Here is a 21815-nt window from a genome sequence, read left to right as displayed (position 1 = left end):
CAGGTTAACATGGAATCTTCGTGAAAGCATGTCCCTACGCGAGGAAGCGTCCTATGCATACGCAGTTCGCGATCGCGCCAATCGTGAGCTCAGCGTCACTTTATCAGGTATGTACTTATGTCATTTATAAGGTAAGTCTCATCTATTAGCATCGAGCCGCATTGTGTATGAGAAATCGCTAGTTAGATGAACATGCGTACCAATGCTTTCAGCTTTCCGATGCGTAAGGGTGCGCGCCCACGGGCAACAAAGTTGCTCGGCGACTTACGTATTTGTATGAAAAGTTGTGTCGCTTCGTGTGTGCACTTTAATACTAGCCCATAGACCGATGATGTGAGCGTCAAAAAAAGTCGCCGCCAAAAGTTCCCCGTGCGCGCGCTCTCTATTTTCAAAGCGATTTCTCATACCATACGTAAAGAGCGGCTCCATGCTGATGTTGAGGCCACCCATAGACTGAGTCAGGTGAGCATTGTTAAGTCTACAAGAATAAAACAATCTATTAAGTTATAAGCTGATGGGCCCAGAACAGAACCGATCAACCCAGGTTGGTTCAAACCAATTAAAAGCATTTATGTGAAGGGGAACAATTTATTCCCTGATCGGGAGCTTTAGCTATTAAGTATTTGATTATTAATTATATAAGTGTATCCTAGAATTGAGTATCCATAGCACCAGCCTTCTTAAACTTTCTGTGGAACTTTGTCAGTTTGTGTAAGAGTGCCCCTTATTTATATCATATTTATTATTTATTTTATCCTTGATTCTGAACTAGACTTTTATCAATAGAACTAAAATTAGAAATTGGAATCTAAACTGAATAATTCTTCCAACTTTTCTTAACTTGCCTTTCATGAAAACATGGTTTTATCATCCCCCTTATTTGCCAAGAGTGGCACTGAAGCTTTAGTAGTTTCATGTGCTCTGCTTACCCCGTTATGGGATACAGGCGTGATTGTATGTATGTATGTATGGTTCTATCATAATTCTAATTAAAATTTGTCTTTGCTAGGAAATCTACAAAGAAGTTTGACCGCCAGAAGCTTAAATGGAAATGCCTAAAGGTTGAGAACTTATGAACTACATAGGAGGGCACCAAATATAAACTCGGCTATTCATCACTCCTAAAAGTTTGGAGTCCATATGCAGAGGTAAGATTTCTGTTATGAACTTATTGTGCTGGATTAAAAAAGGTGATGATAAAGTTCTAATTAGATGTAATGGATTATAAAAACAAATATTTTCTAATTAGATGATATACTGTTTCTTTTCTCATTGCAACTACCCGACTTAACATTTTCATCTCAGGGTAGATCATGTTGTTACCTTATCCCCATACAAAAGGTGCGGACTTATTCCGCATGCCTGCCATTTGAAAACTACATGCTCTATAAAGTCATATAACAACTACAAATAAGAGTTATCTATATGGATTGTAATCCTCAATGTGGAGTATATCTATTAACTTTAACCAAAATGTTTGCAAAACTCTCTTTTTAACCCCCGACGCAAAAACGACGGGGTGTTATAAGTTTGACGTGTCTGTCTGTCTGTCTGTCTGTCTGTCTGTCCGTCCGTCCGTCTGTCCGTCTGTCTGTCTGTTTGTCTGTCTGTGTGTGTGTCTGTCTGTGGCATCGTAGCTCCCGAACGGATGAACCGATTTCGATTTAGTTTTTTTTATTTGAAAGCTGTGTTAGTCGGGAGTGTTCTTAGCTATGTTTCATGAAAATCAGTCCACTAGGTCGCGGTCAGGGGTTTTTTCAAAATTTTAATTTTGTGGTTAGGTTATATGAAATATTGAAGAGAGAGTAATGTAGAGGAGGTAAATAAATAAATAAATATTGGGGACACCTTACACAGATCAACTTAGCCCCATACTAAGCAAAGCTTGTACTATAACACAGGAACTATCCTAGCTTAGGCATTTGTATAAATCATCCCTTGTAAAATTCTTAGTCTTTAAAAATAACCACTGTACTTATGTTATTCATAATAAATTATTTCTATTTCAATGGGTGCTAAGAGACGGTATACATACTTAAATATATAAATACATACTTAAATACTTAGAAAACATCCATTACTCAGGAACAAATATCTGTGCTCATCACACAAATAAATGCCCTTATCGGGATTTGAACCCATGGCTGCGGCTTAGCAGGCAGCGTCACTACCGACTGAGCCAGACCGGTCGTCAGAATGAGCAGACAGATCACCTGATAGGAAATAATTATCTACTCCTGCCGATGGACAGAGGAGTTATACTTAGTTTATACTAGCTTCATAAAGACATTTAAATCTAAGTTAGACTGTCCTATTGGTGCCGTTGAATTAAGAAAAGCAGAAGACAAGAAGTGAACATGAAGAATGATGCCGGAAAAATCCTGTGCTGCCGCTCACAAGGATCTCAAGATCTCTATGATGCTCTGGGCTCCTGATATAAAACTGCCCTTCTCAGGGCAACACAAAACTGTTCTTTTCAGAACACATGGTTCACTGTTTCATAGAACACTTCAAAACTGTTCTTATTAGAACAATTGTCACTGTTTCTACAAATGAACTTACACCTACATCAATCAATGAGTGCAATTTTAAATAAAATAAAATAGTATTTACTTTCATTTAATTACAGGTTCATATCATACCCATGAATATAACTGAAGCGTAAGTGCGTTTTCACATTATCCGATATCGGATGTCAGACCGATATCACTACATTACAGACGCCATCGTGGGTTTTTTCCATTGAAATCCTTCCGACATCCGATATCAGATCGGATAATGTAAAAATGGACTAAGGCTGCTTCTTTGATGTTTAATATTTTGTTATGTTTTGCTTCCATGCGCTGCTCGAGATCCTAGCGGTTACGAAACGGTGCGTATTGGATGCCTGCAACTCGGAGAGATGTGAAGATCCCGAGTACAATGTGAAGATTGAAGTGCTCTGTGGGTTACTATCGTCAGCGCCACCGTGTTGTCAGGTTAGTGTTCTTTTGCATGTATAAAAATGTGTAGGGAAGTTTTTGTCACACTACAAAACGGGTCGCAGCCATGATTCCCTGTCTGGTGATGGATTAAGAATCTCCACATCACGTGAGTTTGGATGTAGTATGGGCAATGGCCGGTAGGCTAGCAAATCTAGCAATTTATCACATCAGTATCAGTAAGTAATTCGTTTTCTTTCAACCCATTAATTGCTAATAGTGACGAAACTAGAGCAGCTTTTGGCAATAGACACAAGCGTTAGTTACTTTGTGTGTGTATGTTTGTTCGCTGCGGCGATTGGCATTTTGCTAGGGCATCAGACGCTCCTAATTTTATATTAATTCGAAGTATTTAATCATCATAATTTGGTTTAGATAATAAACTAAATAAATGTAGAGTGAACTAAATGTTGGTCGGTTGCCGATCGTTCGCCGCGCCGCGGTGATGCTCGCTCTGTGCTCGGGCCCGAGCTCGGCCGAGCGCGGCCGAACACGAACCAGTCAGCCAGTCGAGTGAGTCCGTGAGTCGCGTCTCGCGCGCGTCCGGAGCGGCCGCCTTCGTGTCGCATGTCGCGCGCTCGCTGCGCGCGTACGTAAAGTGTTATCTTGCTCAAGTATATGTATTCACATTTGCAGTTTTAAACTAGACATTTAATTTATTTAGATTTTTTACCTTTAACATTTTTGTAGCTAGTTTTTCGCGTGTGGTGACGGGTTAAGAATTTCACCACCCCCTTTCTTCCCGTGGGTGTCGTAGAAGGCGACTGTGGATATGGGTTAAATTGTGGCGTAGGCGAGAGGCTGGCAACCTGTCACTGCAATGCCACAATTACGTTTTCTGTCAACCCCTTATTTACCTAAATACCGAACATTCTCCTCGCGTGTGAAAGTGTACACTACGGTAACGTAACACCAAGCCAAGACTGACATGGGCAAATTCACCCCGTGCAATTGGCAGGGAGTACCTAGAAGCCAAAGCAGAAAAAAAAAACATTATTTGCCAACCCTTCATGGGATACGGGCGTGATTGTATGTATGTATGTTTTTCGCGATCGTCGCTGTGTAAATAGTTTTTAGTATAGTGGTATTTTCGCAAAGATTGAATGATAAGTATGGTGAAGTGGCTGGCGTTTGTTCATGCTCTTTGGATGACTGTCTCGTGTAAGTTTCAGTGTTATCTACAACTTAATGATGAGATGTATGGAAGAGGAAGACATGCTACGCCGACCCCAAGTAACTGGGATACGGGCAAGAGGATGATGATAACTTTTAAATTGTTTAATAGGATTATAGTCCTAATTTATCGCACTAAAGACAGAAGTCACTTTGCAGCTCCGTAGTATTGTTTAAGGACCATTTACCTAACGCAAGCTAGACGGCCGGCGCCGGCGCGGCTAGTTTGCGCGCCGTCCGTCGCTTCGCTAGTGGCGCCGCGCTGTCTCGTTCAAATGTGCACTTATAAATACATATTCTAAAAAGGAATTTCAAATAGGATTATTATCGGTATATATTGTAGTACGATTGTACTATGTGATCTCCGCTCAGCGCTGCCCTAGTGCAGTAATTAGTAAAAATTGTCGCCGTGGTGTGTAAGAAACTAACACGTGTTGTTTGAATGCGATGTATTTGAAGTGTTGACTGCTTGGTGCTGGTAAATATAGGCTTTTGAGTCTTTTCAAAGTAACTAATTATGCCCTTTAACTTTTATTTGACATATTTTATATACTAAGATTTGATTAGGTCCAGATAAAAAAAAAAACTGATTGAGTAGGTACTTGACTACTTACATTTTCTTCGATCAAAACAACAGTGAACATTTTTTTTAGGGTGTGATGTGCGGCAACCATATAATTACCTACATATTAGAAATGTCAATTAAGCACATGCATCTAACAATTCTAACATGGCTTATTACATTTCTCATGTTCTGTTCTGTGCATTGGTTTAGGTTGAAGACTAACGGAACCATTTTAGTTTCGTCATGTTTGTCCGTTCGTCTGTCTGTATGTATGTCGCGATGATTATACGACGATGATTGTTAGTATGCTTATGTTATTCTAGAAATAATACATAATCTACCATAACAACGACTCTCTTCTGGTAGATTTAAACTTTATTGCACAATAGAAAAAATGTACAAAAGGCGAACTTAATGCCAGAAGTCATTCTCTACCAGCTAACCAAAATTTATGTATGTTTCACTGTTTTTAGTTTACCATAGATTAAATGGGTAAACTTAAAGGGAACGACCGACACTAGAAAAACGTGTTTCAAAAAAACACGTATTTCTAGTGTCGGTCGTTAAAGATATTTCATCAAAGTCGATCCATACAATAAAGCCAATACAAGTACTCCTTATTGCATACTTCAATATAGTAAAATAACACAGGTTGAGGCAAAAGCGGTGTTATCGTTATATAGTCAGCCCGTGTGTTGGCGCCGCCCCCAAAAAGATGGCGGAAGACCGCCCCACGAAGATGAGGCGCGACCAAAAGCAGCCCACACAGTGCCGAGCGCGGAAGGGGCCCCCTCACACCCCCTGGGGTGTGACGAATGAAGACACGTCATCGGCGCCGCCTTGTCAACACAACTTCCCGCCGCGGCCGCAGGGCAACAAAACTGTTCTTCTCAGAGCAACATACAACTGTTCTTTTCAGAACAAATGTCACTGTTTCAAACGACACTTCAAAACTGTCCTTTTCAGGACACTCACTGTTTCAATGTGTACCTACAGATCAATCGATGTACCTTTTTAGCGATAACACCGTTTTTGCCCTCTACCACTTTTGTACGTTTTTATACATGTATTGTAATCGATGTTGTGTAATAAGGAGAATTGTGTTGCATTATCGTTATCAGTTACTTTAATACTAAGAATTAAGTTAGGTATTTAGCAAAATTACAGAATCGAATTCACTATTCTGATGGCAGGTTGTGGAAGCTCAGTTAGCTAGGACCAGATTTAAGACAGTTTATGTACATATGTTGTAAACGATATTATGTGCTATAAGGAGTAGTGGTGCCATCGTAATTTCATCTAATACTAGGGCATTAAGATTTTGTTAAGCAAAAGACAGAATCGAATTCAAGTTTTTAATGACAGGCTGTGGAAGCTCAGTTAGTTAGGACCAGTTTTTAGACAGTTTCTGTACATGTATTATAAACAACATTATGTGCTATAAGGAGTATTGTGTGGTGCCATCGTAATTTCTTAATACTAGGCATTAAGATTTTGTAAAGCAAAATTACAGAATCGAATTTGTGGAAGCTCAGTTAGTTAGCCCATTTATTGCCGGAAACGCGAATTTGCGTCGGAAATGAATGAACGATTGGACCAGTGTTTTGACAGTTGGCAAGTTCGAGTCTTGTCTAAATTAGACATCATTTAATACTGTAATAATAAGTATTTCTTTTTTCATTAATGTAACAGCGTCCCTGCATCGTTGCGTTTCGCTGTTTCCTTTTTATGGGTGATTCTCTGTAAGGATGTTCAACAAACAGTCCCCTGGCAATGATTTTTTAAAATATTTATTTATAAAATCAGAAATAGTTTGTATAATTTAATTAAGGCAAATGGGTTTTATTAAATTATACTAACTATTTAGGATTTCATTAATAAATATTTCAAAAAATCATTGCCAGGGGACTGTTTGTTGAACATCCTTACAGAGAATCACCCATATAAGTCTTATCTCATACTAATACTCGTGTCCTGTCCTCGGTCCCCCCGCGGCACTCCTGCGGCCGCGGCCGGTGTGGGGGCCCCGCGCCGCCGCCACGCCGCTGCGCCTGCACACTCGCCCCTCACATGCTGCTCTACAGCTCGGAGCCCCCCTGCGAACAGGTAACGAAAAGGTAACAGGTAAAAAAGCTGCTCCGGTATTGTGCTGCTACTCACTGGAAAGTAGCCCGAGAAATACGATGCTGCAGACGCCTCGCATAAAACTGCTCTTATCAGAACAAACAAAACTGTTCTTTTCAGGGCAACATAAAACTGTTATTTTCAGAACACGCGGTTCACTGTTTCATAGAACACTTCAAAATTGTTCTCATTAGAATAATTGTCACTGTCTCTACAAAGGTCCTTACATTGACGTCAATCAATGTACCTACCCACATGAATTATTCACCCCTGAATCTGATGGCAGGTCTTGGGAGCTCAGTTAAGATTGATTAGACTAGTGTTTTGATAAATGAAAACAGCTTCGCTATGGTTCGTTTTTAGGGTTCCGTAGTCAACTAGGAACCCTTATAGTTTCGCCATGTCTGTCTGTCCGTCCGTCCGTCCGTCCGTCCGTCCGTCCGTCCGTCCGTCCGCGGATAATCTCAGTAACCGTAAGCACTAGAAAGCTGAAATTTGGTACCAATATGTATATCAATCACGCCAACAAAGTGCAAAAATAAAAAATGGAAAAACATGTTTTATTAGTGTACCCCCCCTACATATAAAGTGAGGGCTGATATTTTTTTTCATTCCAACCCCAACGTGTGATATATTGTTGGATAGGTATTTAAAAATGAATAAGGGTTTACTAAGATCGTTTTTTGATAATATTAATATTTTCGGAAATAATCGCTCCTAAAGGAAAAAAAAGTGCGTCCCCCCCCTCTAACTTTTGAACCATATGTTTAAAAAATATGAAAAAAATCACAAAAGTAGAACTTTATAAAGACTTTCTAGGAAAATTGTTTTGAACTTGATAGGTTCCGTAGTTTTTGAGAAAAATACGAAAAACTACGGAACCCTACACTGAGCGTGGCCCGACACGCTCTTGGCCGGTTTTTTTAATTGTTGGCAAGTTCGAGTCTTGTCTAAATTATACAACATTTAATGCTATTTCCTTTTTTCATCAATGTAACAGCGTCTCTGCATTTCTGTATTGTTATTAGTCAGTCTAATCTCATACTAATACTCGTGTCGTGTCCTCGGTCCCGCGCGGCGCTCTTGCGGCCGCGGCCGGTGTGGGGCTGGCCCCGCGCCTGCCTGCGCAGTTGCACACTCGCCCCGCACATGCTGCCCTACATCTCGGAGCCCTCCTGCGAACAGGTAACCCTTATGTTAGTAGCTTCCAGTATTAACATCAGAGGTGAAAGAATGGTTGTATTCGACACCTCAGAACCCGCCTGCTTGGGTAACTGGGTGTGAAAGGCCACTTAAGCATTGCTGCTGCAATGGCTGCGTGTGGTCGCTCTCCCGTGAGGGTGCGGTGAAATATCGGAGGAGGCGACATGAAGATAAAACTCGTTCAAGCTTTAAACCAAAATTATAGTTAGTAAGAGCGATTGTCCAAGTGTTTTGAAAAGTGGCAAGTTCGAGTCTTACCGAATCCTGTAATATTAAGTCTTTTTTTACCCCCGACGCAAAAACGTCGGGGTGTTAAGTTTGACGTGTCTGTCTGTCTGTGACATCGTAGCTTGTGAACGGATAAACTGATTGTGATTTAGTTTATTTTGTTTGAAAGCTGAATTGGTTGGGGGTGTTCTTAGCCATGTTTCATGAAAATCAGTCCACTATGTCGCTGTCACGGATTGTCAAAATTTTAATTTTGTAGTTAGGTTATTTGTTACATGTTGGTTATTTGTTTCCATGCACTGATCGCGAGGCTTAAGGTCAACAAGGACGCGACTCTCACTCAACTTGGAATATACGTACCCTGAAACGACGCACGGACGACCGTCATAAGTTTGAAGACCGTCTGCAAAAAGGTAAAACTTTAAATATGTTTACTTTGTATTTAATTTCGATACTTGTAATCGGATTTGCCCCAAGTTTTCTGATTACAACGTAACAATGAAACATTTAAGATATAAGTTTCTAATTGGTTGGCAACGCGCATGTGATACTCCTTGAGTTGCAGGCGTCCATAAGTTACGGTGACCGCTTTCCATCAAGCGGACTGTATGCTTGTTTGTACGTAGTATAAAAAAAATGTTAGGAAGGTTTTTTCTAGTGCATGTTTTATCAAAATCTTTTGTCATATAAATGCTCTTTATTGCACACATCACAAAAAAATTAGATATACAATAAATTAAACAGGTGTAAAATGTCTTATCGTTAAAAAGCTTTATTTTGGCACAACACACTAGGCCTTTAGCTGGATGGATGAAGATTATCAAGAACAAGAACTCTGCGGGCTCCTGATGCACAACTGCCCTTTTCAGGACGAATACAACTGCCCTTTTCAGGGCAACTGAAAACTGTTCTTTTCAGAACAACTGTCACTGTTTCATGACGACTATTAAAACTGTTCTTTTCAGAACATTTCCTGTTTCTATGTTCAGATACAGATCAATCGATGTCTCTTTTTAACGATAACACCATTAGTTAACCTCAACATATTGTTTGTATAAAAGTATTGTAAACTGTGTTGTGTGCAATAGAGTTGTGTTGTCCCTAGTAAATAAAGTAAAGTAAAGTAAATTTATTAATTTAAAAAACACAAAGTTATACATGAACATAGGCATTGTCCGGTGGACTGCAAACTAGGCTAGGCCTGTATCTTCAAATACATACGAAGTTCATTTATTTAATAAAAATGATAGAAAGATTACTATTCCTTACTCAGTTTAATCTTATACATATTCATACTTGTCTTGTTCTTGGTTCCCATCTGCTCTGCTCGTGAGGCTCGCGGCGGTCATCGTGTGAGCGAGACGGTACTATGCTCGTGTATAGCGGTGTCCCACCCCGGAGCGGCGTGCGAGCTGCATGAAGATCGTCGGACGTCGCCTGCGTGACCGCTACTTTTCTACCTCGTCACCCTGCTGTCAGGTTAGTTTTATTCCTCACTAGCGACCCACCTCTGCTACGCACGGGGATTATCATAACAATGGTTAGAATCAGTTATCCGTAAAAGATAGACATATGTAGACGGTGTAGACTTATGAGAAAGACACATTTTCGCCATACATTGTTCTGATACAGCTCAAACAGGTTGGGCAGCTTTTTCGATTAGAGCACTCAGCCAGCGGAATTTTGTCCGACTCGATTAGCAAATATCGTCATACTTCAACCAATTCAAACAAAATCTCAACAAATTATATATGTACCTACCTAAAGCTTCCTCAAGAATCACTTATTATTAGGTGAAAATCCGTTCAATACTTCTCATATTCATATTGGTTTATTGCAGTCATGTATATGCATTATGTCTAGGACTTTTGACTATGGTACATTTAGTACATATGTACTTATAACTACTTTTTGAGTTTATTGCGAACACACATACGACAGACGCGGCGGGGGACTTTGTTTTATTTAGATTTAAGCACTGCGTCCGATCACATGAAGGTACAGGACATACTACTTATACTTTAATATGAAGTTCTATCAGTTGAAGTTCTTCAAAAAAAGGAGTGTACAAGTTTCTAATGGGTCTTCAAAGCGCATGTGACACCCCCACTTTACATGTAGGGGGGTACCCTAATAAAACATTTTTTTCCATTTTTTATTTTTGCACTTTGTTGGCGTAATTGGTATACATATTGCTACTTGAGTCCATAGGTTACGGTGACCGCTTTCCATCAGGCGGGCCGTATACCTGTTTGCCATCGACGTGGTATAAAAAAACTATTTCGCAACCTCTTAGTGACTGTTACTCATAAATGTTACAAGTTCTGTTCTAGATAGATGTTTTTTTCTCCGATACGTACACGGCATGTTACTTCACATGCTTGTCAACAAGGACGCGGCTCGGACTCAACATGCGGGGCACATCAGCTCCCTGAAACGCGTCACCCGGAACCGATGTGAACGCCATGAGTTTGAAAGCACGTCTGCAAAAAAGGTAAGACTTGTAATTTCAAGTATTTTTACTTTGTATTTCGTTTCGATATTTGTAATGGGATTCTTGTGCCATTAGAGAGGTGACGTCTCATTGTATTGCCTTAGTTTTCTGAACAACGTAACGATGAATCATTTAGAAGCGATTTCTTTTCTTTTAGCATGAGAATTACTAGCGCATTTTTGAAACTCAATGGACCTACCAAAATATTACGATTTATCGAGAGTTTGAATTATCAAATGGTTAGAAAATTTGTGACAAAAAATGAAACCACCAGTTGTTAAGTAATAATCAACCGTTATGTACATCAAAATCTGTTCAACCAAACAAATAGTCTCTATTGCACAAGTCAGTTTAGGAGAAACATCTGTTTAGTATATTCAGATGTTTTAGAGTTCCGTACCAAGAAGGTACAAAAGGAACCCTTATGGCGCCACTCTGTCCGTCTGTCACATTACTAAATATCTCGAGAACTACTATCGATTTGAAATTTGGAATAGTTCTGAATATTGTTAACCTCTACAAATTGAAGATTTTTTTCAACGCTCACACGGCATGTTTTTACTTCACATGCACTGTTCGTGAGTCTTGCGGTCAACACGGGCGCGGCTCGTACGCAACACGCGGGGCACATCAGCTCCCTGAAACGCGTCACCCGCGGCCGATGTGAGCGCCATGAGTTTGAAGCCCGTCTGCAAAAAGGTAAGACTTATAACTACAAATATTTATACTTTTGTATACATTGCTATATTTGTAATGGAATTTTTACGGCAATAGAAATAAGGTGTCTCATCTTATTAGAATTAGAATTATTTATTGCATATCACATTACAGGCATTGGGTGGAGTGGAACATATAGGTATACATGTGACACCCTGTAAGGGCACAGCAATATAGAGGGCTACAAGTAGGTAATTACTTAGATTAAAATATGATTATATACATTATTTTACACATTTCGTTACATTAACATACATTCAATAATTATCATTTGGTCTTACTATTACATTATATCCTTACAAAAAATAAAGCACTATTGTATTTTCACTTACTGACTAAAATATTCGTTCATATTATAGAAACACTCGTTAACTAAAAACTGTTTCAGATGTTTTTTAAATTGATTAATGTTTTGCAGTTCTTTAATAGAGTTCGGGAGGTGATTGTAGATTTTTATAGTCATAAAATGTGGGCTACTTGTGACAAGTTTTAGTTTAGAAAAAGGCAATTTTAGTTGGTTAACATTACGGTTATTTCTTTTAATTTGGGTTGTATCTTGGTATGAGTACAAATCTAGGTGTTTCCTAACGAATTTACATGATTCGAATATATACATACACGCAACGGTCAATATTTCAAGTTTAATAAAATAAGGTTTACATGATTCCATCTGATCTATGTTTACTAGAGTTCTGATGCATTTTTTTTGCAGAATGAATACTTTTTCAATATCGCAGCTATTTCCCTAAAGAACCACCTGCCATACGATATACGTGAATATGCATATGCGTAATATGCTGCAAGGGATGTCTGTAGATCCGAGACTCGCTTTAGATGCTGAAGAGCGAATATAAAGGATGATAATTTTTTTGACAATTTTATAATATGTTCTTTCCAGCTCATATTAGAGTCTAATTCTATTCCTAATACGGTGGCAGAGCTCACTGTATCTAATTTAGAATTTTTATATTGAAAGTCTATTGCCAGTGATGATTTTTGATGAGGTTTAAATTCGATGATTTTTGTTTTATTTATATTGAGCTCTAGGTTATGGGAATGTAGCCAATTTGTAATTTTATCTAAGGTTGACTGTAATTTATTCTCAACTTCTATAGTAGTAGCACATGAGCACATTATAGACATATCATCTGCGAAAAGCGTGCTATGTTGGTCCAGTATTGTATTGCTCATAATGTAAAGATTAAACATTGGATTTTTTTTTGTCTGGACAGAAGGCATGTTGTTTTAAAATCTGTTATCATACAAATACTCTTTATTGCACACATCATTATAAAATTAGATTTACAATAACTTAAAAATGTAAAGTGTCTTATCGTTAAAAAGCTTTATTTTGGCACAACGCAAGGATCAAGAATTCAAGATTATCAAGAAATCTGCGGGCTCCTGATGCGCAAATGTCCTTCTCAGGACAAACACAACAGCCCTTTTCAGGGCAACTGAAAACTGTTCTTTTCAGAACAACTGTCACTGTTTCATGACGACTATTAAAACTGTTCTTTTCAGGGGTCATTCCATTGTGACAGGTGGGACATTTATACTCTTTTTCTAATAAAAATGCCTACATTTTGCTTTATTTCTGCCAAACAGCAACAATTAGCGTATTGAATACGACATTATCACTTACCTGAATAATCAATGTTTACTGTACCATCGAAAAAAGTATGAAAATGTCATTATTATTATGAGAAATTGATGGTATAAGAAGTGTGACGGGTGGGACTTCAAAGTGCCTCTCCTCTCCGACTTGACTTACACAATTCGCAATTGGTAAGAAACTATAAAACTTTTGTTAAACAACCAATTTTTATATGATTCCTGATATTGTATAGATTAGGTATTAGTATAATTTACGCAAATAACTCTTAAAACAAAAATAATTTTGCTTCTCAATGCTTGTGACGGGTGGGACAGTGCTTTGTGACGGGTGGGACGAGTAACATTTGAGCATACAAATATATGAAAAATATAAAGACAGTTCTTTTGTATTTACTTTAAATCAGCTCTTTAATGAATTATTTAATGTTACAAGTAATAGTTTCAATAGTTTTCTTGGAGCATTAAGACAAAAAAAAAATTTTTTATCTTAAATTTTTAAAGGTTCAGATAATTGTCAAACATCGTCAAACAGTCTATTACTGCATACTTTTATCAGCGGTTCAGGAAGAATGTCTAAAATTATACCAGTTTTAATGAAAGAGACTTCTTCCTGATTCATAGCATTCATTGTGTTCTATAAAGTAATACCACAACCGAATTAAGCAATATTACACATATAATTTGCTTTAGTATAACCCAGCTAGGTTTAACTAAACTTAAAAGAACGATTTTATACTCACCAACTCCAGTTTTACCAGATAACCCATTCTGCTCACCCGTCACTGACGGGTGGGACCTACGTTGAAAAGCGTTAAAAAGTATTTTTTTATTTACAAATGCAACGCGTTTTTTGGCTAAAATAATCAATCTCAACCTAATTGTTACTTTCACAAAGCAAGACAACAAGAGCTTAGATACTTTTAGGGTAAACAAGAAAAAACTTTGTTTTACTGTGACGGGCGGGATATGACTTACGCATTGTGTAGAAGCCCAATAAATCCTAACCATGAAGATTAATTTATATTTACTTGCCCCTGGTTTAAACAGCGTTAAATATATTTTCTTTTACACATATCACTTTCTCCGTAATGTTTATAAAAGGCGCGAAATAGCGCTGCCAACTTAGGGTATAAATATACCACCTTAGACAACTGGCGCTAGGGGTACGTTCGGACACGAATAAAATGCAAAAAAAATACACAAAAAGGAAAAACTCATTGATTCATAAAAATAGGCATAATGTTCTATTCTCTAGATGTAGATTTAAGTATGAATTAAGTTATTTAATTTTTATGCCTATGGTGTCGGTTTCGCTGGAATGACCCTATGAACATTCAGTGTGTATTATCTTTAATGTTTGTTGTTACAGGCGCTGTCCAGGACGGTGGACTCACTCGTGTCCGCGGCCTCTTGTGCAAACTGCTGCTCGGACCTCATCTTTCTATGGCATATCTGCGACGTCTAGCATCCCGCAACTTGGAGCATCTTCGAGGGATCGCGCCCCACTACACTCGGCACAAAGTTCGAGATCTGCCCCGAGCCCTACTCCACATCAACACGGAAGAAGAGGACATCACTGAACACCGCTCACTCGAGCCCAAGCCTTCACTGCCCGCTCAAACTCTTTATCACCGGGCTAGGGGTAGCGGTAGCGCTGACAACCACCGGAAGCACAGCCATCCCCCAAAAGATGGCGGAAGACTGCCCCAAGAAGATGGGGCGCGACCCGATGCAGCCCCCACAGCGCCCAGGAAGGGGCCACTCACACCCCAGCAGGGGCGTCGAAGAAGATACCTACCTACGTATTTTTCAACCTCGTCATCATGCTGTCACGTTAGTATTATTCCTTAGTTAAGCACTGTTGTAAAGTAGACTTGTCCACACGCTAAAGTGATTTACCAACTATAGTTAAACTTGTAGTACGAACATTTGGTGCCTATTATTTATAATGTTATCGTTGTTGCAGGAGCTCTCCTGCCAACTGCTGCTCGGACCTCGCCTTACTATGTCATATCTGTGACGTCCAGCACTCCGCAGACAGACAGGAGTCAAAATGAAAGACGACAGCTCACGTGGAAAAGGCAAAAGCCCTGGAACTTGTAAGCTGCCTGGAAAGCAAGTGGCCCACAACATATTATTGGCAATAAGTGGAGCCCGCCCGAAAAAAGGTAAGTATTTAATGCGATTTATGAAATTTGATGTGTATGCCTATAGCATATTATTACTCATCAGATTAACGCAATGAAAGACTTCTCTCATTAGAACCTAACAAAATAATATTAGGATGCGGTTTTCCTGGCGCATATTTATCAAACCTGATTCATACATCTTTTTTGCACACTTCAACACAATATAATAATTTAGATTAGATATACTTTAACTGTAGCAGAGTTACAACAGGCGGTCTTATCGTTAAAATTCTTTTGGTGTTGTCGGCTGCCTGCACCTCGCTGCTCGCTGGTTGGATCAAGAACTACGGACTGCGGGCTCCTCATATAAAACTGCTCTTCTCAGAGCAACAGAAAACTGTTCTTTTCAGAACAACTGTCACTGTTTCATGACGACTGTTAAAACTGTTATTTTCAGAACATCCTGTTTTTACGTTCAGACACAGATCAATTGATGGCTCTTTTTAACGATAATACCGTTTGTCGCCTCTATATTTGTTTTTATTCTAAAATGTGTGATTTGTGCAACAAAGTTGATTTCGTAATTATTTCTTAGTCAATGGAACATATTTTAATACAAAAGACTGAAGTTACAGTAAGGGTTAGTTTAATCTCATGCTAATACTTGTGTCGTGACCTTTGTTCTCATGCGCTGCTCGTGAGGCTCGCGGCCATCGTGTGAGCGAGACGGTGCTATGTTCATGTATAGCGGTATCCTGCTCGCACTCCGGAGCGGCTTGCATGCGTCCAATGTGAAGATCGCTGACGTCGCCTGTGTGATTGCTACTCAACGTCATCGTCAACTTGCTGTCAGGTTAGTTTTATTCCCGATTTGATCACTGTTGTAAAGTAACCTTGTTCACAATAAGAGTTTTGAATGATTCACGGTTATTTTCATTAGACTTATAAACTCCCGGTCCCGGTCAATATAAGTCTAACCTTGTTCACATACAAAACCAGTGATTTAGTTAATGTTCTATGAACATTCGATTCCTACTATATATAAATAATGTTTGTTATCGTTGTTACAGGCCCAATTCCTGCCGGTGGCGCCCTTGCTCTTGTCTGCGGATTCTTCTGGAAGCACAAAAGTGCTGATCAAGTACCAGCATATTAACTGGAAGGCGGCCAAGGTGCAAGCTGGCAGAAAATTTATATGATGTACATAATTTTTGAGAGTCTTAACTATAAAATGTATTGTGTTTATATTAGATGTTTTTGTTATAGCAACATTCCTTGACGGTGGCGCCCTCGCTCGCTTGTGCGGGCTCGCGTGGAAGCTGCTCGCTCCTGCCCCTCACTCTGCGGCGGCACATGGATGTCGCGGTCAAGGTAATAAGTAAATACATGTATGTAACTGTTGTCAACATAAACAACTGACCTCTCCTTTCACGACTGTGGCGCCGCCCTGGTGGGTCTGAGCCATACTGCTTATTTAGTAATTGGTAGGTGCCAAATAGTTCATATGTATGAGTATGGAGATGTCCCGTCTACTCGTAGTTTTGTTCCATTTAAGTTTGTCTGTCCGTCCGTCCGTCTGTTTATTCGTCTACTCGTAGTTTTATTCCATTTAAGTTTGTCTGTCCGTCCGTCTGTCTATTCGTGTATTCGTAGATTAATTCTATTTAAGTTTGTCTGTTTGTCTACTCGCAGGTTTATTCCATTTAAGTTTGTCTGTCCATCCGTCTGTCTATTCGTGTATTCGTAGGTTTATTCTACATGAGTTTGTCTATCCGTCCGTCCGTCTGTCTACTCGTAAGTATATTCCATTTAAGTTTGTCCGTCTGTCTGTCTATTCGTGTACTCGTAGGTTTATTCTCTTTACGTTTGTCCGTTCTTCCGTCCGTCTGTCTGTCTACTCGTAGGTTTATTCCATTTAAGTTTGTCTGTCCGTCCGTCTGTTTATTCGTCTACTGATAGGTTTATTCTAAATAAGTTTGTCTATCCGTCCGTCCGTCCGTCTGTCTGTCTACTCGTTGGTTTATTCCATTTAAGTTTATCTGTCCGTCCGTCTGTTTATTCGTCTACTTAAGTAAGGACTCCTAGGATAATGTTAGCAGTGATGTTAAGTAGTTTCAAAATATTACGGTTTATGGAGAGTTTGAATTATCAAATGGTTAGAAAATTTATGACAAAAAATGAAACCACCAGTTGTTAAGTAATAATACTAATAATTAACCGTTATGTACATCAAAATCTGTTCAACCAAACAAATAGTCTTTATTGCACAAGTCAGTTAGGAGAACCATCTGTTTAGTATATTCAGATGTTTTAGGGTTCCTTACCAAAAAGGTACAAAAGGAACCCTTATAGCGCCCCTCTGTCCGTCTGTCACATTACTAAATATCTCGAGAACTACTTCTGCTATCGATTTGAAATTTGGAATAGTTATGAACTTATGAATATTGTTAACCCCTACAAATTGAAGATTTTTTTCTTTGACGCTCACACGGCATGTTTTTACTTCACATGCTCTGGTGGTGAGTCTCGCGGTCAACACGGACGCGGCTGGCAAGCAACATGCGAAGCACATCGCCAGCCTGAAATGCGTCACCCGCGGCCGATGTGAACGTTTTCCGCTTTAAGCGCGTCTGCAAAAAGGTAAGACTTATAACTACAAATTTTACTTTTGTATACATTGCTATATTTGTAATGGAATTTTTACGGCAATAGAAGTAAGGTGTCTCATCTCATTGTATTGCTCATAATGTAAAGATTATTGAATTTTTTTTTGTCTGGACAGAAGGCATGTTGTTTTCATACAAATACTCTTTATTGCACACATCATTAAAAAATTATATGTACAATAACTTAAAAAATGTAAACAATAAGATATATCGTTAAAAAGCTTTATTTTGGCACAACGCAAAAGGATCAAGAATTCAAGATCATCAAGAAATCTGCGGGCTCCTGATGCGCAAATGTCCTTCTCAGGACAAACACAACAGCCCTTTTCAGGGCAACTGAAAACTGTTCTTTTCAGAACAAATGTCACTGTTTCATGACGACTATTAAAACTGTTCTTTTCAGAACACTTCCTGTTCCGTTCAGACACTGATCAATCGATGGCTCTTTTTAACGATAACACCGTTAACCTCAATTTATTGTTTGTATAAAAGTATTGTAAACTGTGTAATGTGTGCAATAGAGTTGTGTTGACTGGTAAATACATACAAAGTTCATTTATTATTCTGATAAAAATGATAGGAAAATTACCATTGATGTGTAAGTTTAATCTCGTACTAATACGTGTGTCGTGTTCTTGTGTTCATGTGCTGATCGTGACGCCTACGGCGGCCATCGTGTGAGCGAGACGACGCTATACTCTGATAAGTGGCGTCCCGTTCGCGCCCCGGAGCGGCGTGCGTGCGTCCAATGAAGATCGCTGACGTCGCTGTGTGTGTCGCAGGTTAGTATTCTCGATTTAAGCACTGTTGTAAAGTAGTCTTTACCACATGCTAAACCAGTGATTTACCAAGTATAGTTCAAGTTGTTGTATGAACATTCAGTGTCTATTATCTTTAATGTTTATTGTTACAGGCGCTATCCAGGACGGTGGCGCCCGCACTCGTGTCCGCGGGCACTTGTGCAAACTGTTGCTCGGACCTCACCTTACTATGGCATATCTGTGACGTCCAGCATCCCGCAACTTGGAGCATCTTCGAGGGATCGCACCCCACTACACACGGCACAAAGTTCGAGATCTGCCCCGAGCCCTACTCCACATCAACACGGAAGAAGAGGACATCACTGAACATCGCTAACGCGAGCCCAAGCCTTCACTGCCCGCTCAAACTCTTATCACCGGGCTAGGGGTAGCGGTAGCGCTGACAACCACCGGAAGCACAGCCGCAAGATGGGGCGCGACCCGATGCAGTCCCCACAGCGCCCAGGAAGGGGCCACTCACACCCCAGTAGGGGCGTCGAAAAAGATACCTACCTACCTATTATTCAACCTCGTCATCATGCTGTCAGGTTAGTATTATTCTTTATTTAAGCACTGTTGTAAAGTAGTGTCCACATGATAAACCAGTGGTTTACCAACTATAGTTAAACTTGTTGTATCATCATTTGGTACCTATTATCTATAATGTTATTGTTGTTGCAGGAGCTCTCCTGCCAACTGCTGCTCGGACCTCGCCTTACTATGTCATATCTGTGACGTCCAGCACTCCGCAGACAGACAGGAGTCAAAATGAAAGACGACAGCTCACGTGGAAAAGGCAAAAGCCCTGGAACTTGTAAGCTGCCTGGAAAGCAAGTGGCCCACAACATATTATTGGCAATAAGTGGAGCCCGCCCGAAAAAAGGTAAGTATTTAATGCGATTTATGAAATTTGATGTGTATGCCTATAGCATATTATTAATCATCAGATTAACGCAATGAAAGACTTCTCTCATTAGAACCTAACAAAATAATATTAGGATGCGGTTTTCCTGGCGCATATTTATCAAACCTGATTCATACATCTTTTTTGCACACTTCAACACAATATAATAATTAAGATTAGATATACTTTAACTGTAGCAGAGTTACAACAGGTGGTCTTATCGTTAAAATGCTTTTGGTGTTGTTGGCTGCCTTCACCTCGCTGCTCGCTGGTTGGATCAAGAACTACGGACTGCGGGCTCCTCATATAAAACTGCTCTTCTCAGAGCAACAGAAAACTGTTCTTTTCAGAACAACTGTCACTGTTTCATGACGACTGTTAACACAGTTCTTTTCAGAACATCCTGTTTCTATGTTCAGACACTGATCAATCGATGGCTCTTTTTTAACGATAATACCGTTTGTTACCTCTATATTTGTTATTTTTTTTAATGTGTAATGTGTGCAATAGACTTGTGTTGTACCTTCATAAGTATTTCTTAGTCAATGTAACGTATTTTAATACAAAAGACGAAGTTACTATTAGATAAGGATAAGTTTAATCTCATGCTAATACTTGTGTCGTGTCCTTTGTTCTCATGCGCTGCTCGTGAGGCTCGCGGCCATCGTGTGAGCGAGACGGCGCTATGCTCGTGTATAGCGGTGTCCCGCTTGCACTCCGGAGCGGCGTGCGTGCGTCCAATCTGAAGATCGCTAACGTCGTCTGCGTGCTTGCTACTCGTCAACACCATCCGTAGCTTGCTGTCTTTTCAGAACATTTCCTGTTTCTACGTTCAGACACAGATCAAATGATGGCTCTTTTTAACGATAATACTGTTTTTGTCACCTCTATATTTGTTTTTTTTAATGTGTAATGTGTGCAATAGAGTTGTGTTGTACCTTCGTAAGTATTTTTCAAACAATGGAACATATTTTAATTCAAAAGACAGAAGTTACTATTACTTACTATTAGGTAAGGGCAGTTTAATCTCATGCTAATACTTGTGTGGTGTTCTTTGTTCGCATGTGCTCGTGAGGCTCGCGGCCATCGTGTGAGCGAGACGGCGCTATGCTTGTGTATAGCGGTGTCCCGCTTGCGCTCCGGAGCGGTTTGCGTGTGTCCAATCTGAAGATCGCTGACGTCGTCAGCGTGCTTGCTACTCGTCAACACCATCGGTAGCTTGCTGTCACTTGCTTTATTCCCGATTTGATCACTGTTGTAAAGTAACCTTGTTCACATACGAAACCTGTGATTTACCAACTATAGTTACAGCTGTTGTGTGAACATCGGTGCCTATTAAATATAAATATTGTACGTTATCGTTGTTACAGGTCCAATTCCTGCCGGTGGCGCCCTCACTCGTGTCCGTGGATTCTTCTAATAGCACAAAAGTGCTTATCAGACCTCGCTTTACTGCAGCATCCCTGGAAGGCGGCCAAGGTAGCTGGCAGAAAATTTATATGATGTACATAATTTTTGAGAGTCTTCAACTATAAAATGTGTTGTGTTTATATTAGATCTTTTTGTTATAGCCACATTCCTTGACGGTGGCGCCCTCGCTCGCTTGTGCGGGCTCGCGTGGAAGCTGCTCGCTCCTGCCCCTCACTCTGCGGCGGCACATGGATTTGGCGGTCAAGGTAATAAGAAAACACATATATATGTAACCGTTGTCAACATAAAGAACTGACCTCTTCTTTCATGCCTGTGGCGCCGCCCTGGTGGGTCTGAGCCATACTGCTTAGTATGTGCATCTTTAGTAATTGGTAGGTGCCAAATAGTACATATCGTCACTACTTTAAAAAAACCTTGTATCTTTGTCTGTCAATGAAAAGAAAATTGTAGTAAGTATGTGTGGAATGCATATAGACATACTGCGTTTTAACTTTGAGGAACAGCGTGAGATACGAGATAAGTGACGATATGTAATGAGTATGGAGATGACCCGTCTACTCGTAGTTTTGTTCCATTTAAGTTTGTCTGTTTATTCGTTTACTTCGTAGGTTTATTCCATTTAAGTTTGTCCGTCCGTCTGTCTATTCGTGTACTCGTAGGTTTATTCTATATATGTTTGTCCATCCGTCCGTCCATCTGTCTACTAGTAGTTTTGTTCCATTTAAGTTTGTCTGTCCGTCCGTCTGTCTATTCGTGTACTCGTAGGTTTATTCTATTTATTTC

The sequence above is a fragment of the Leguminivora glycinivorella genome, chromosome 26 (assembly GCF_023078275.1).
Source record: "Leguminivora glycinivorella isolate SPB_JAAS2020 chromosome 26, LegGlyc_1.1, whole genome shotgun sequence".
NCBI lineage: Eukaryota > Metazoa > Arthropoda > Insecta > Lepidoptera > Tortricidae > Leguminivora > Leguminivora glycinivorella.
Note: the sequence above shows the minus strand (reverse complement) of the source record.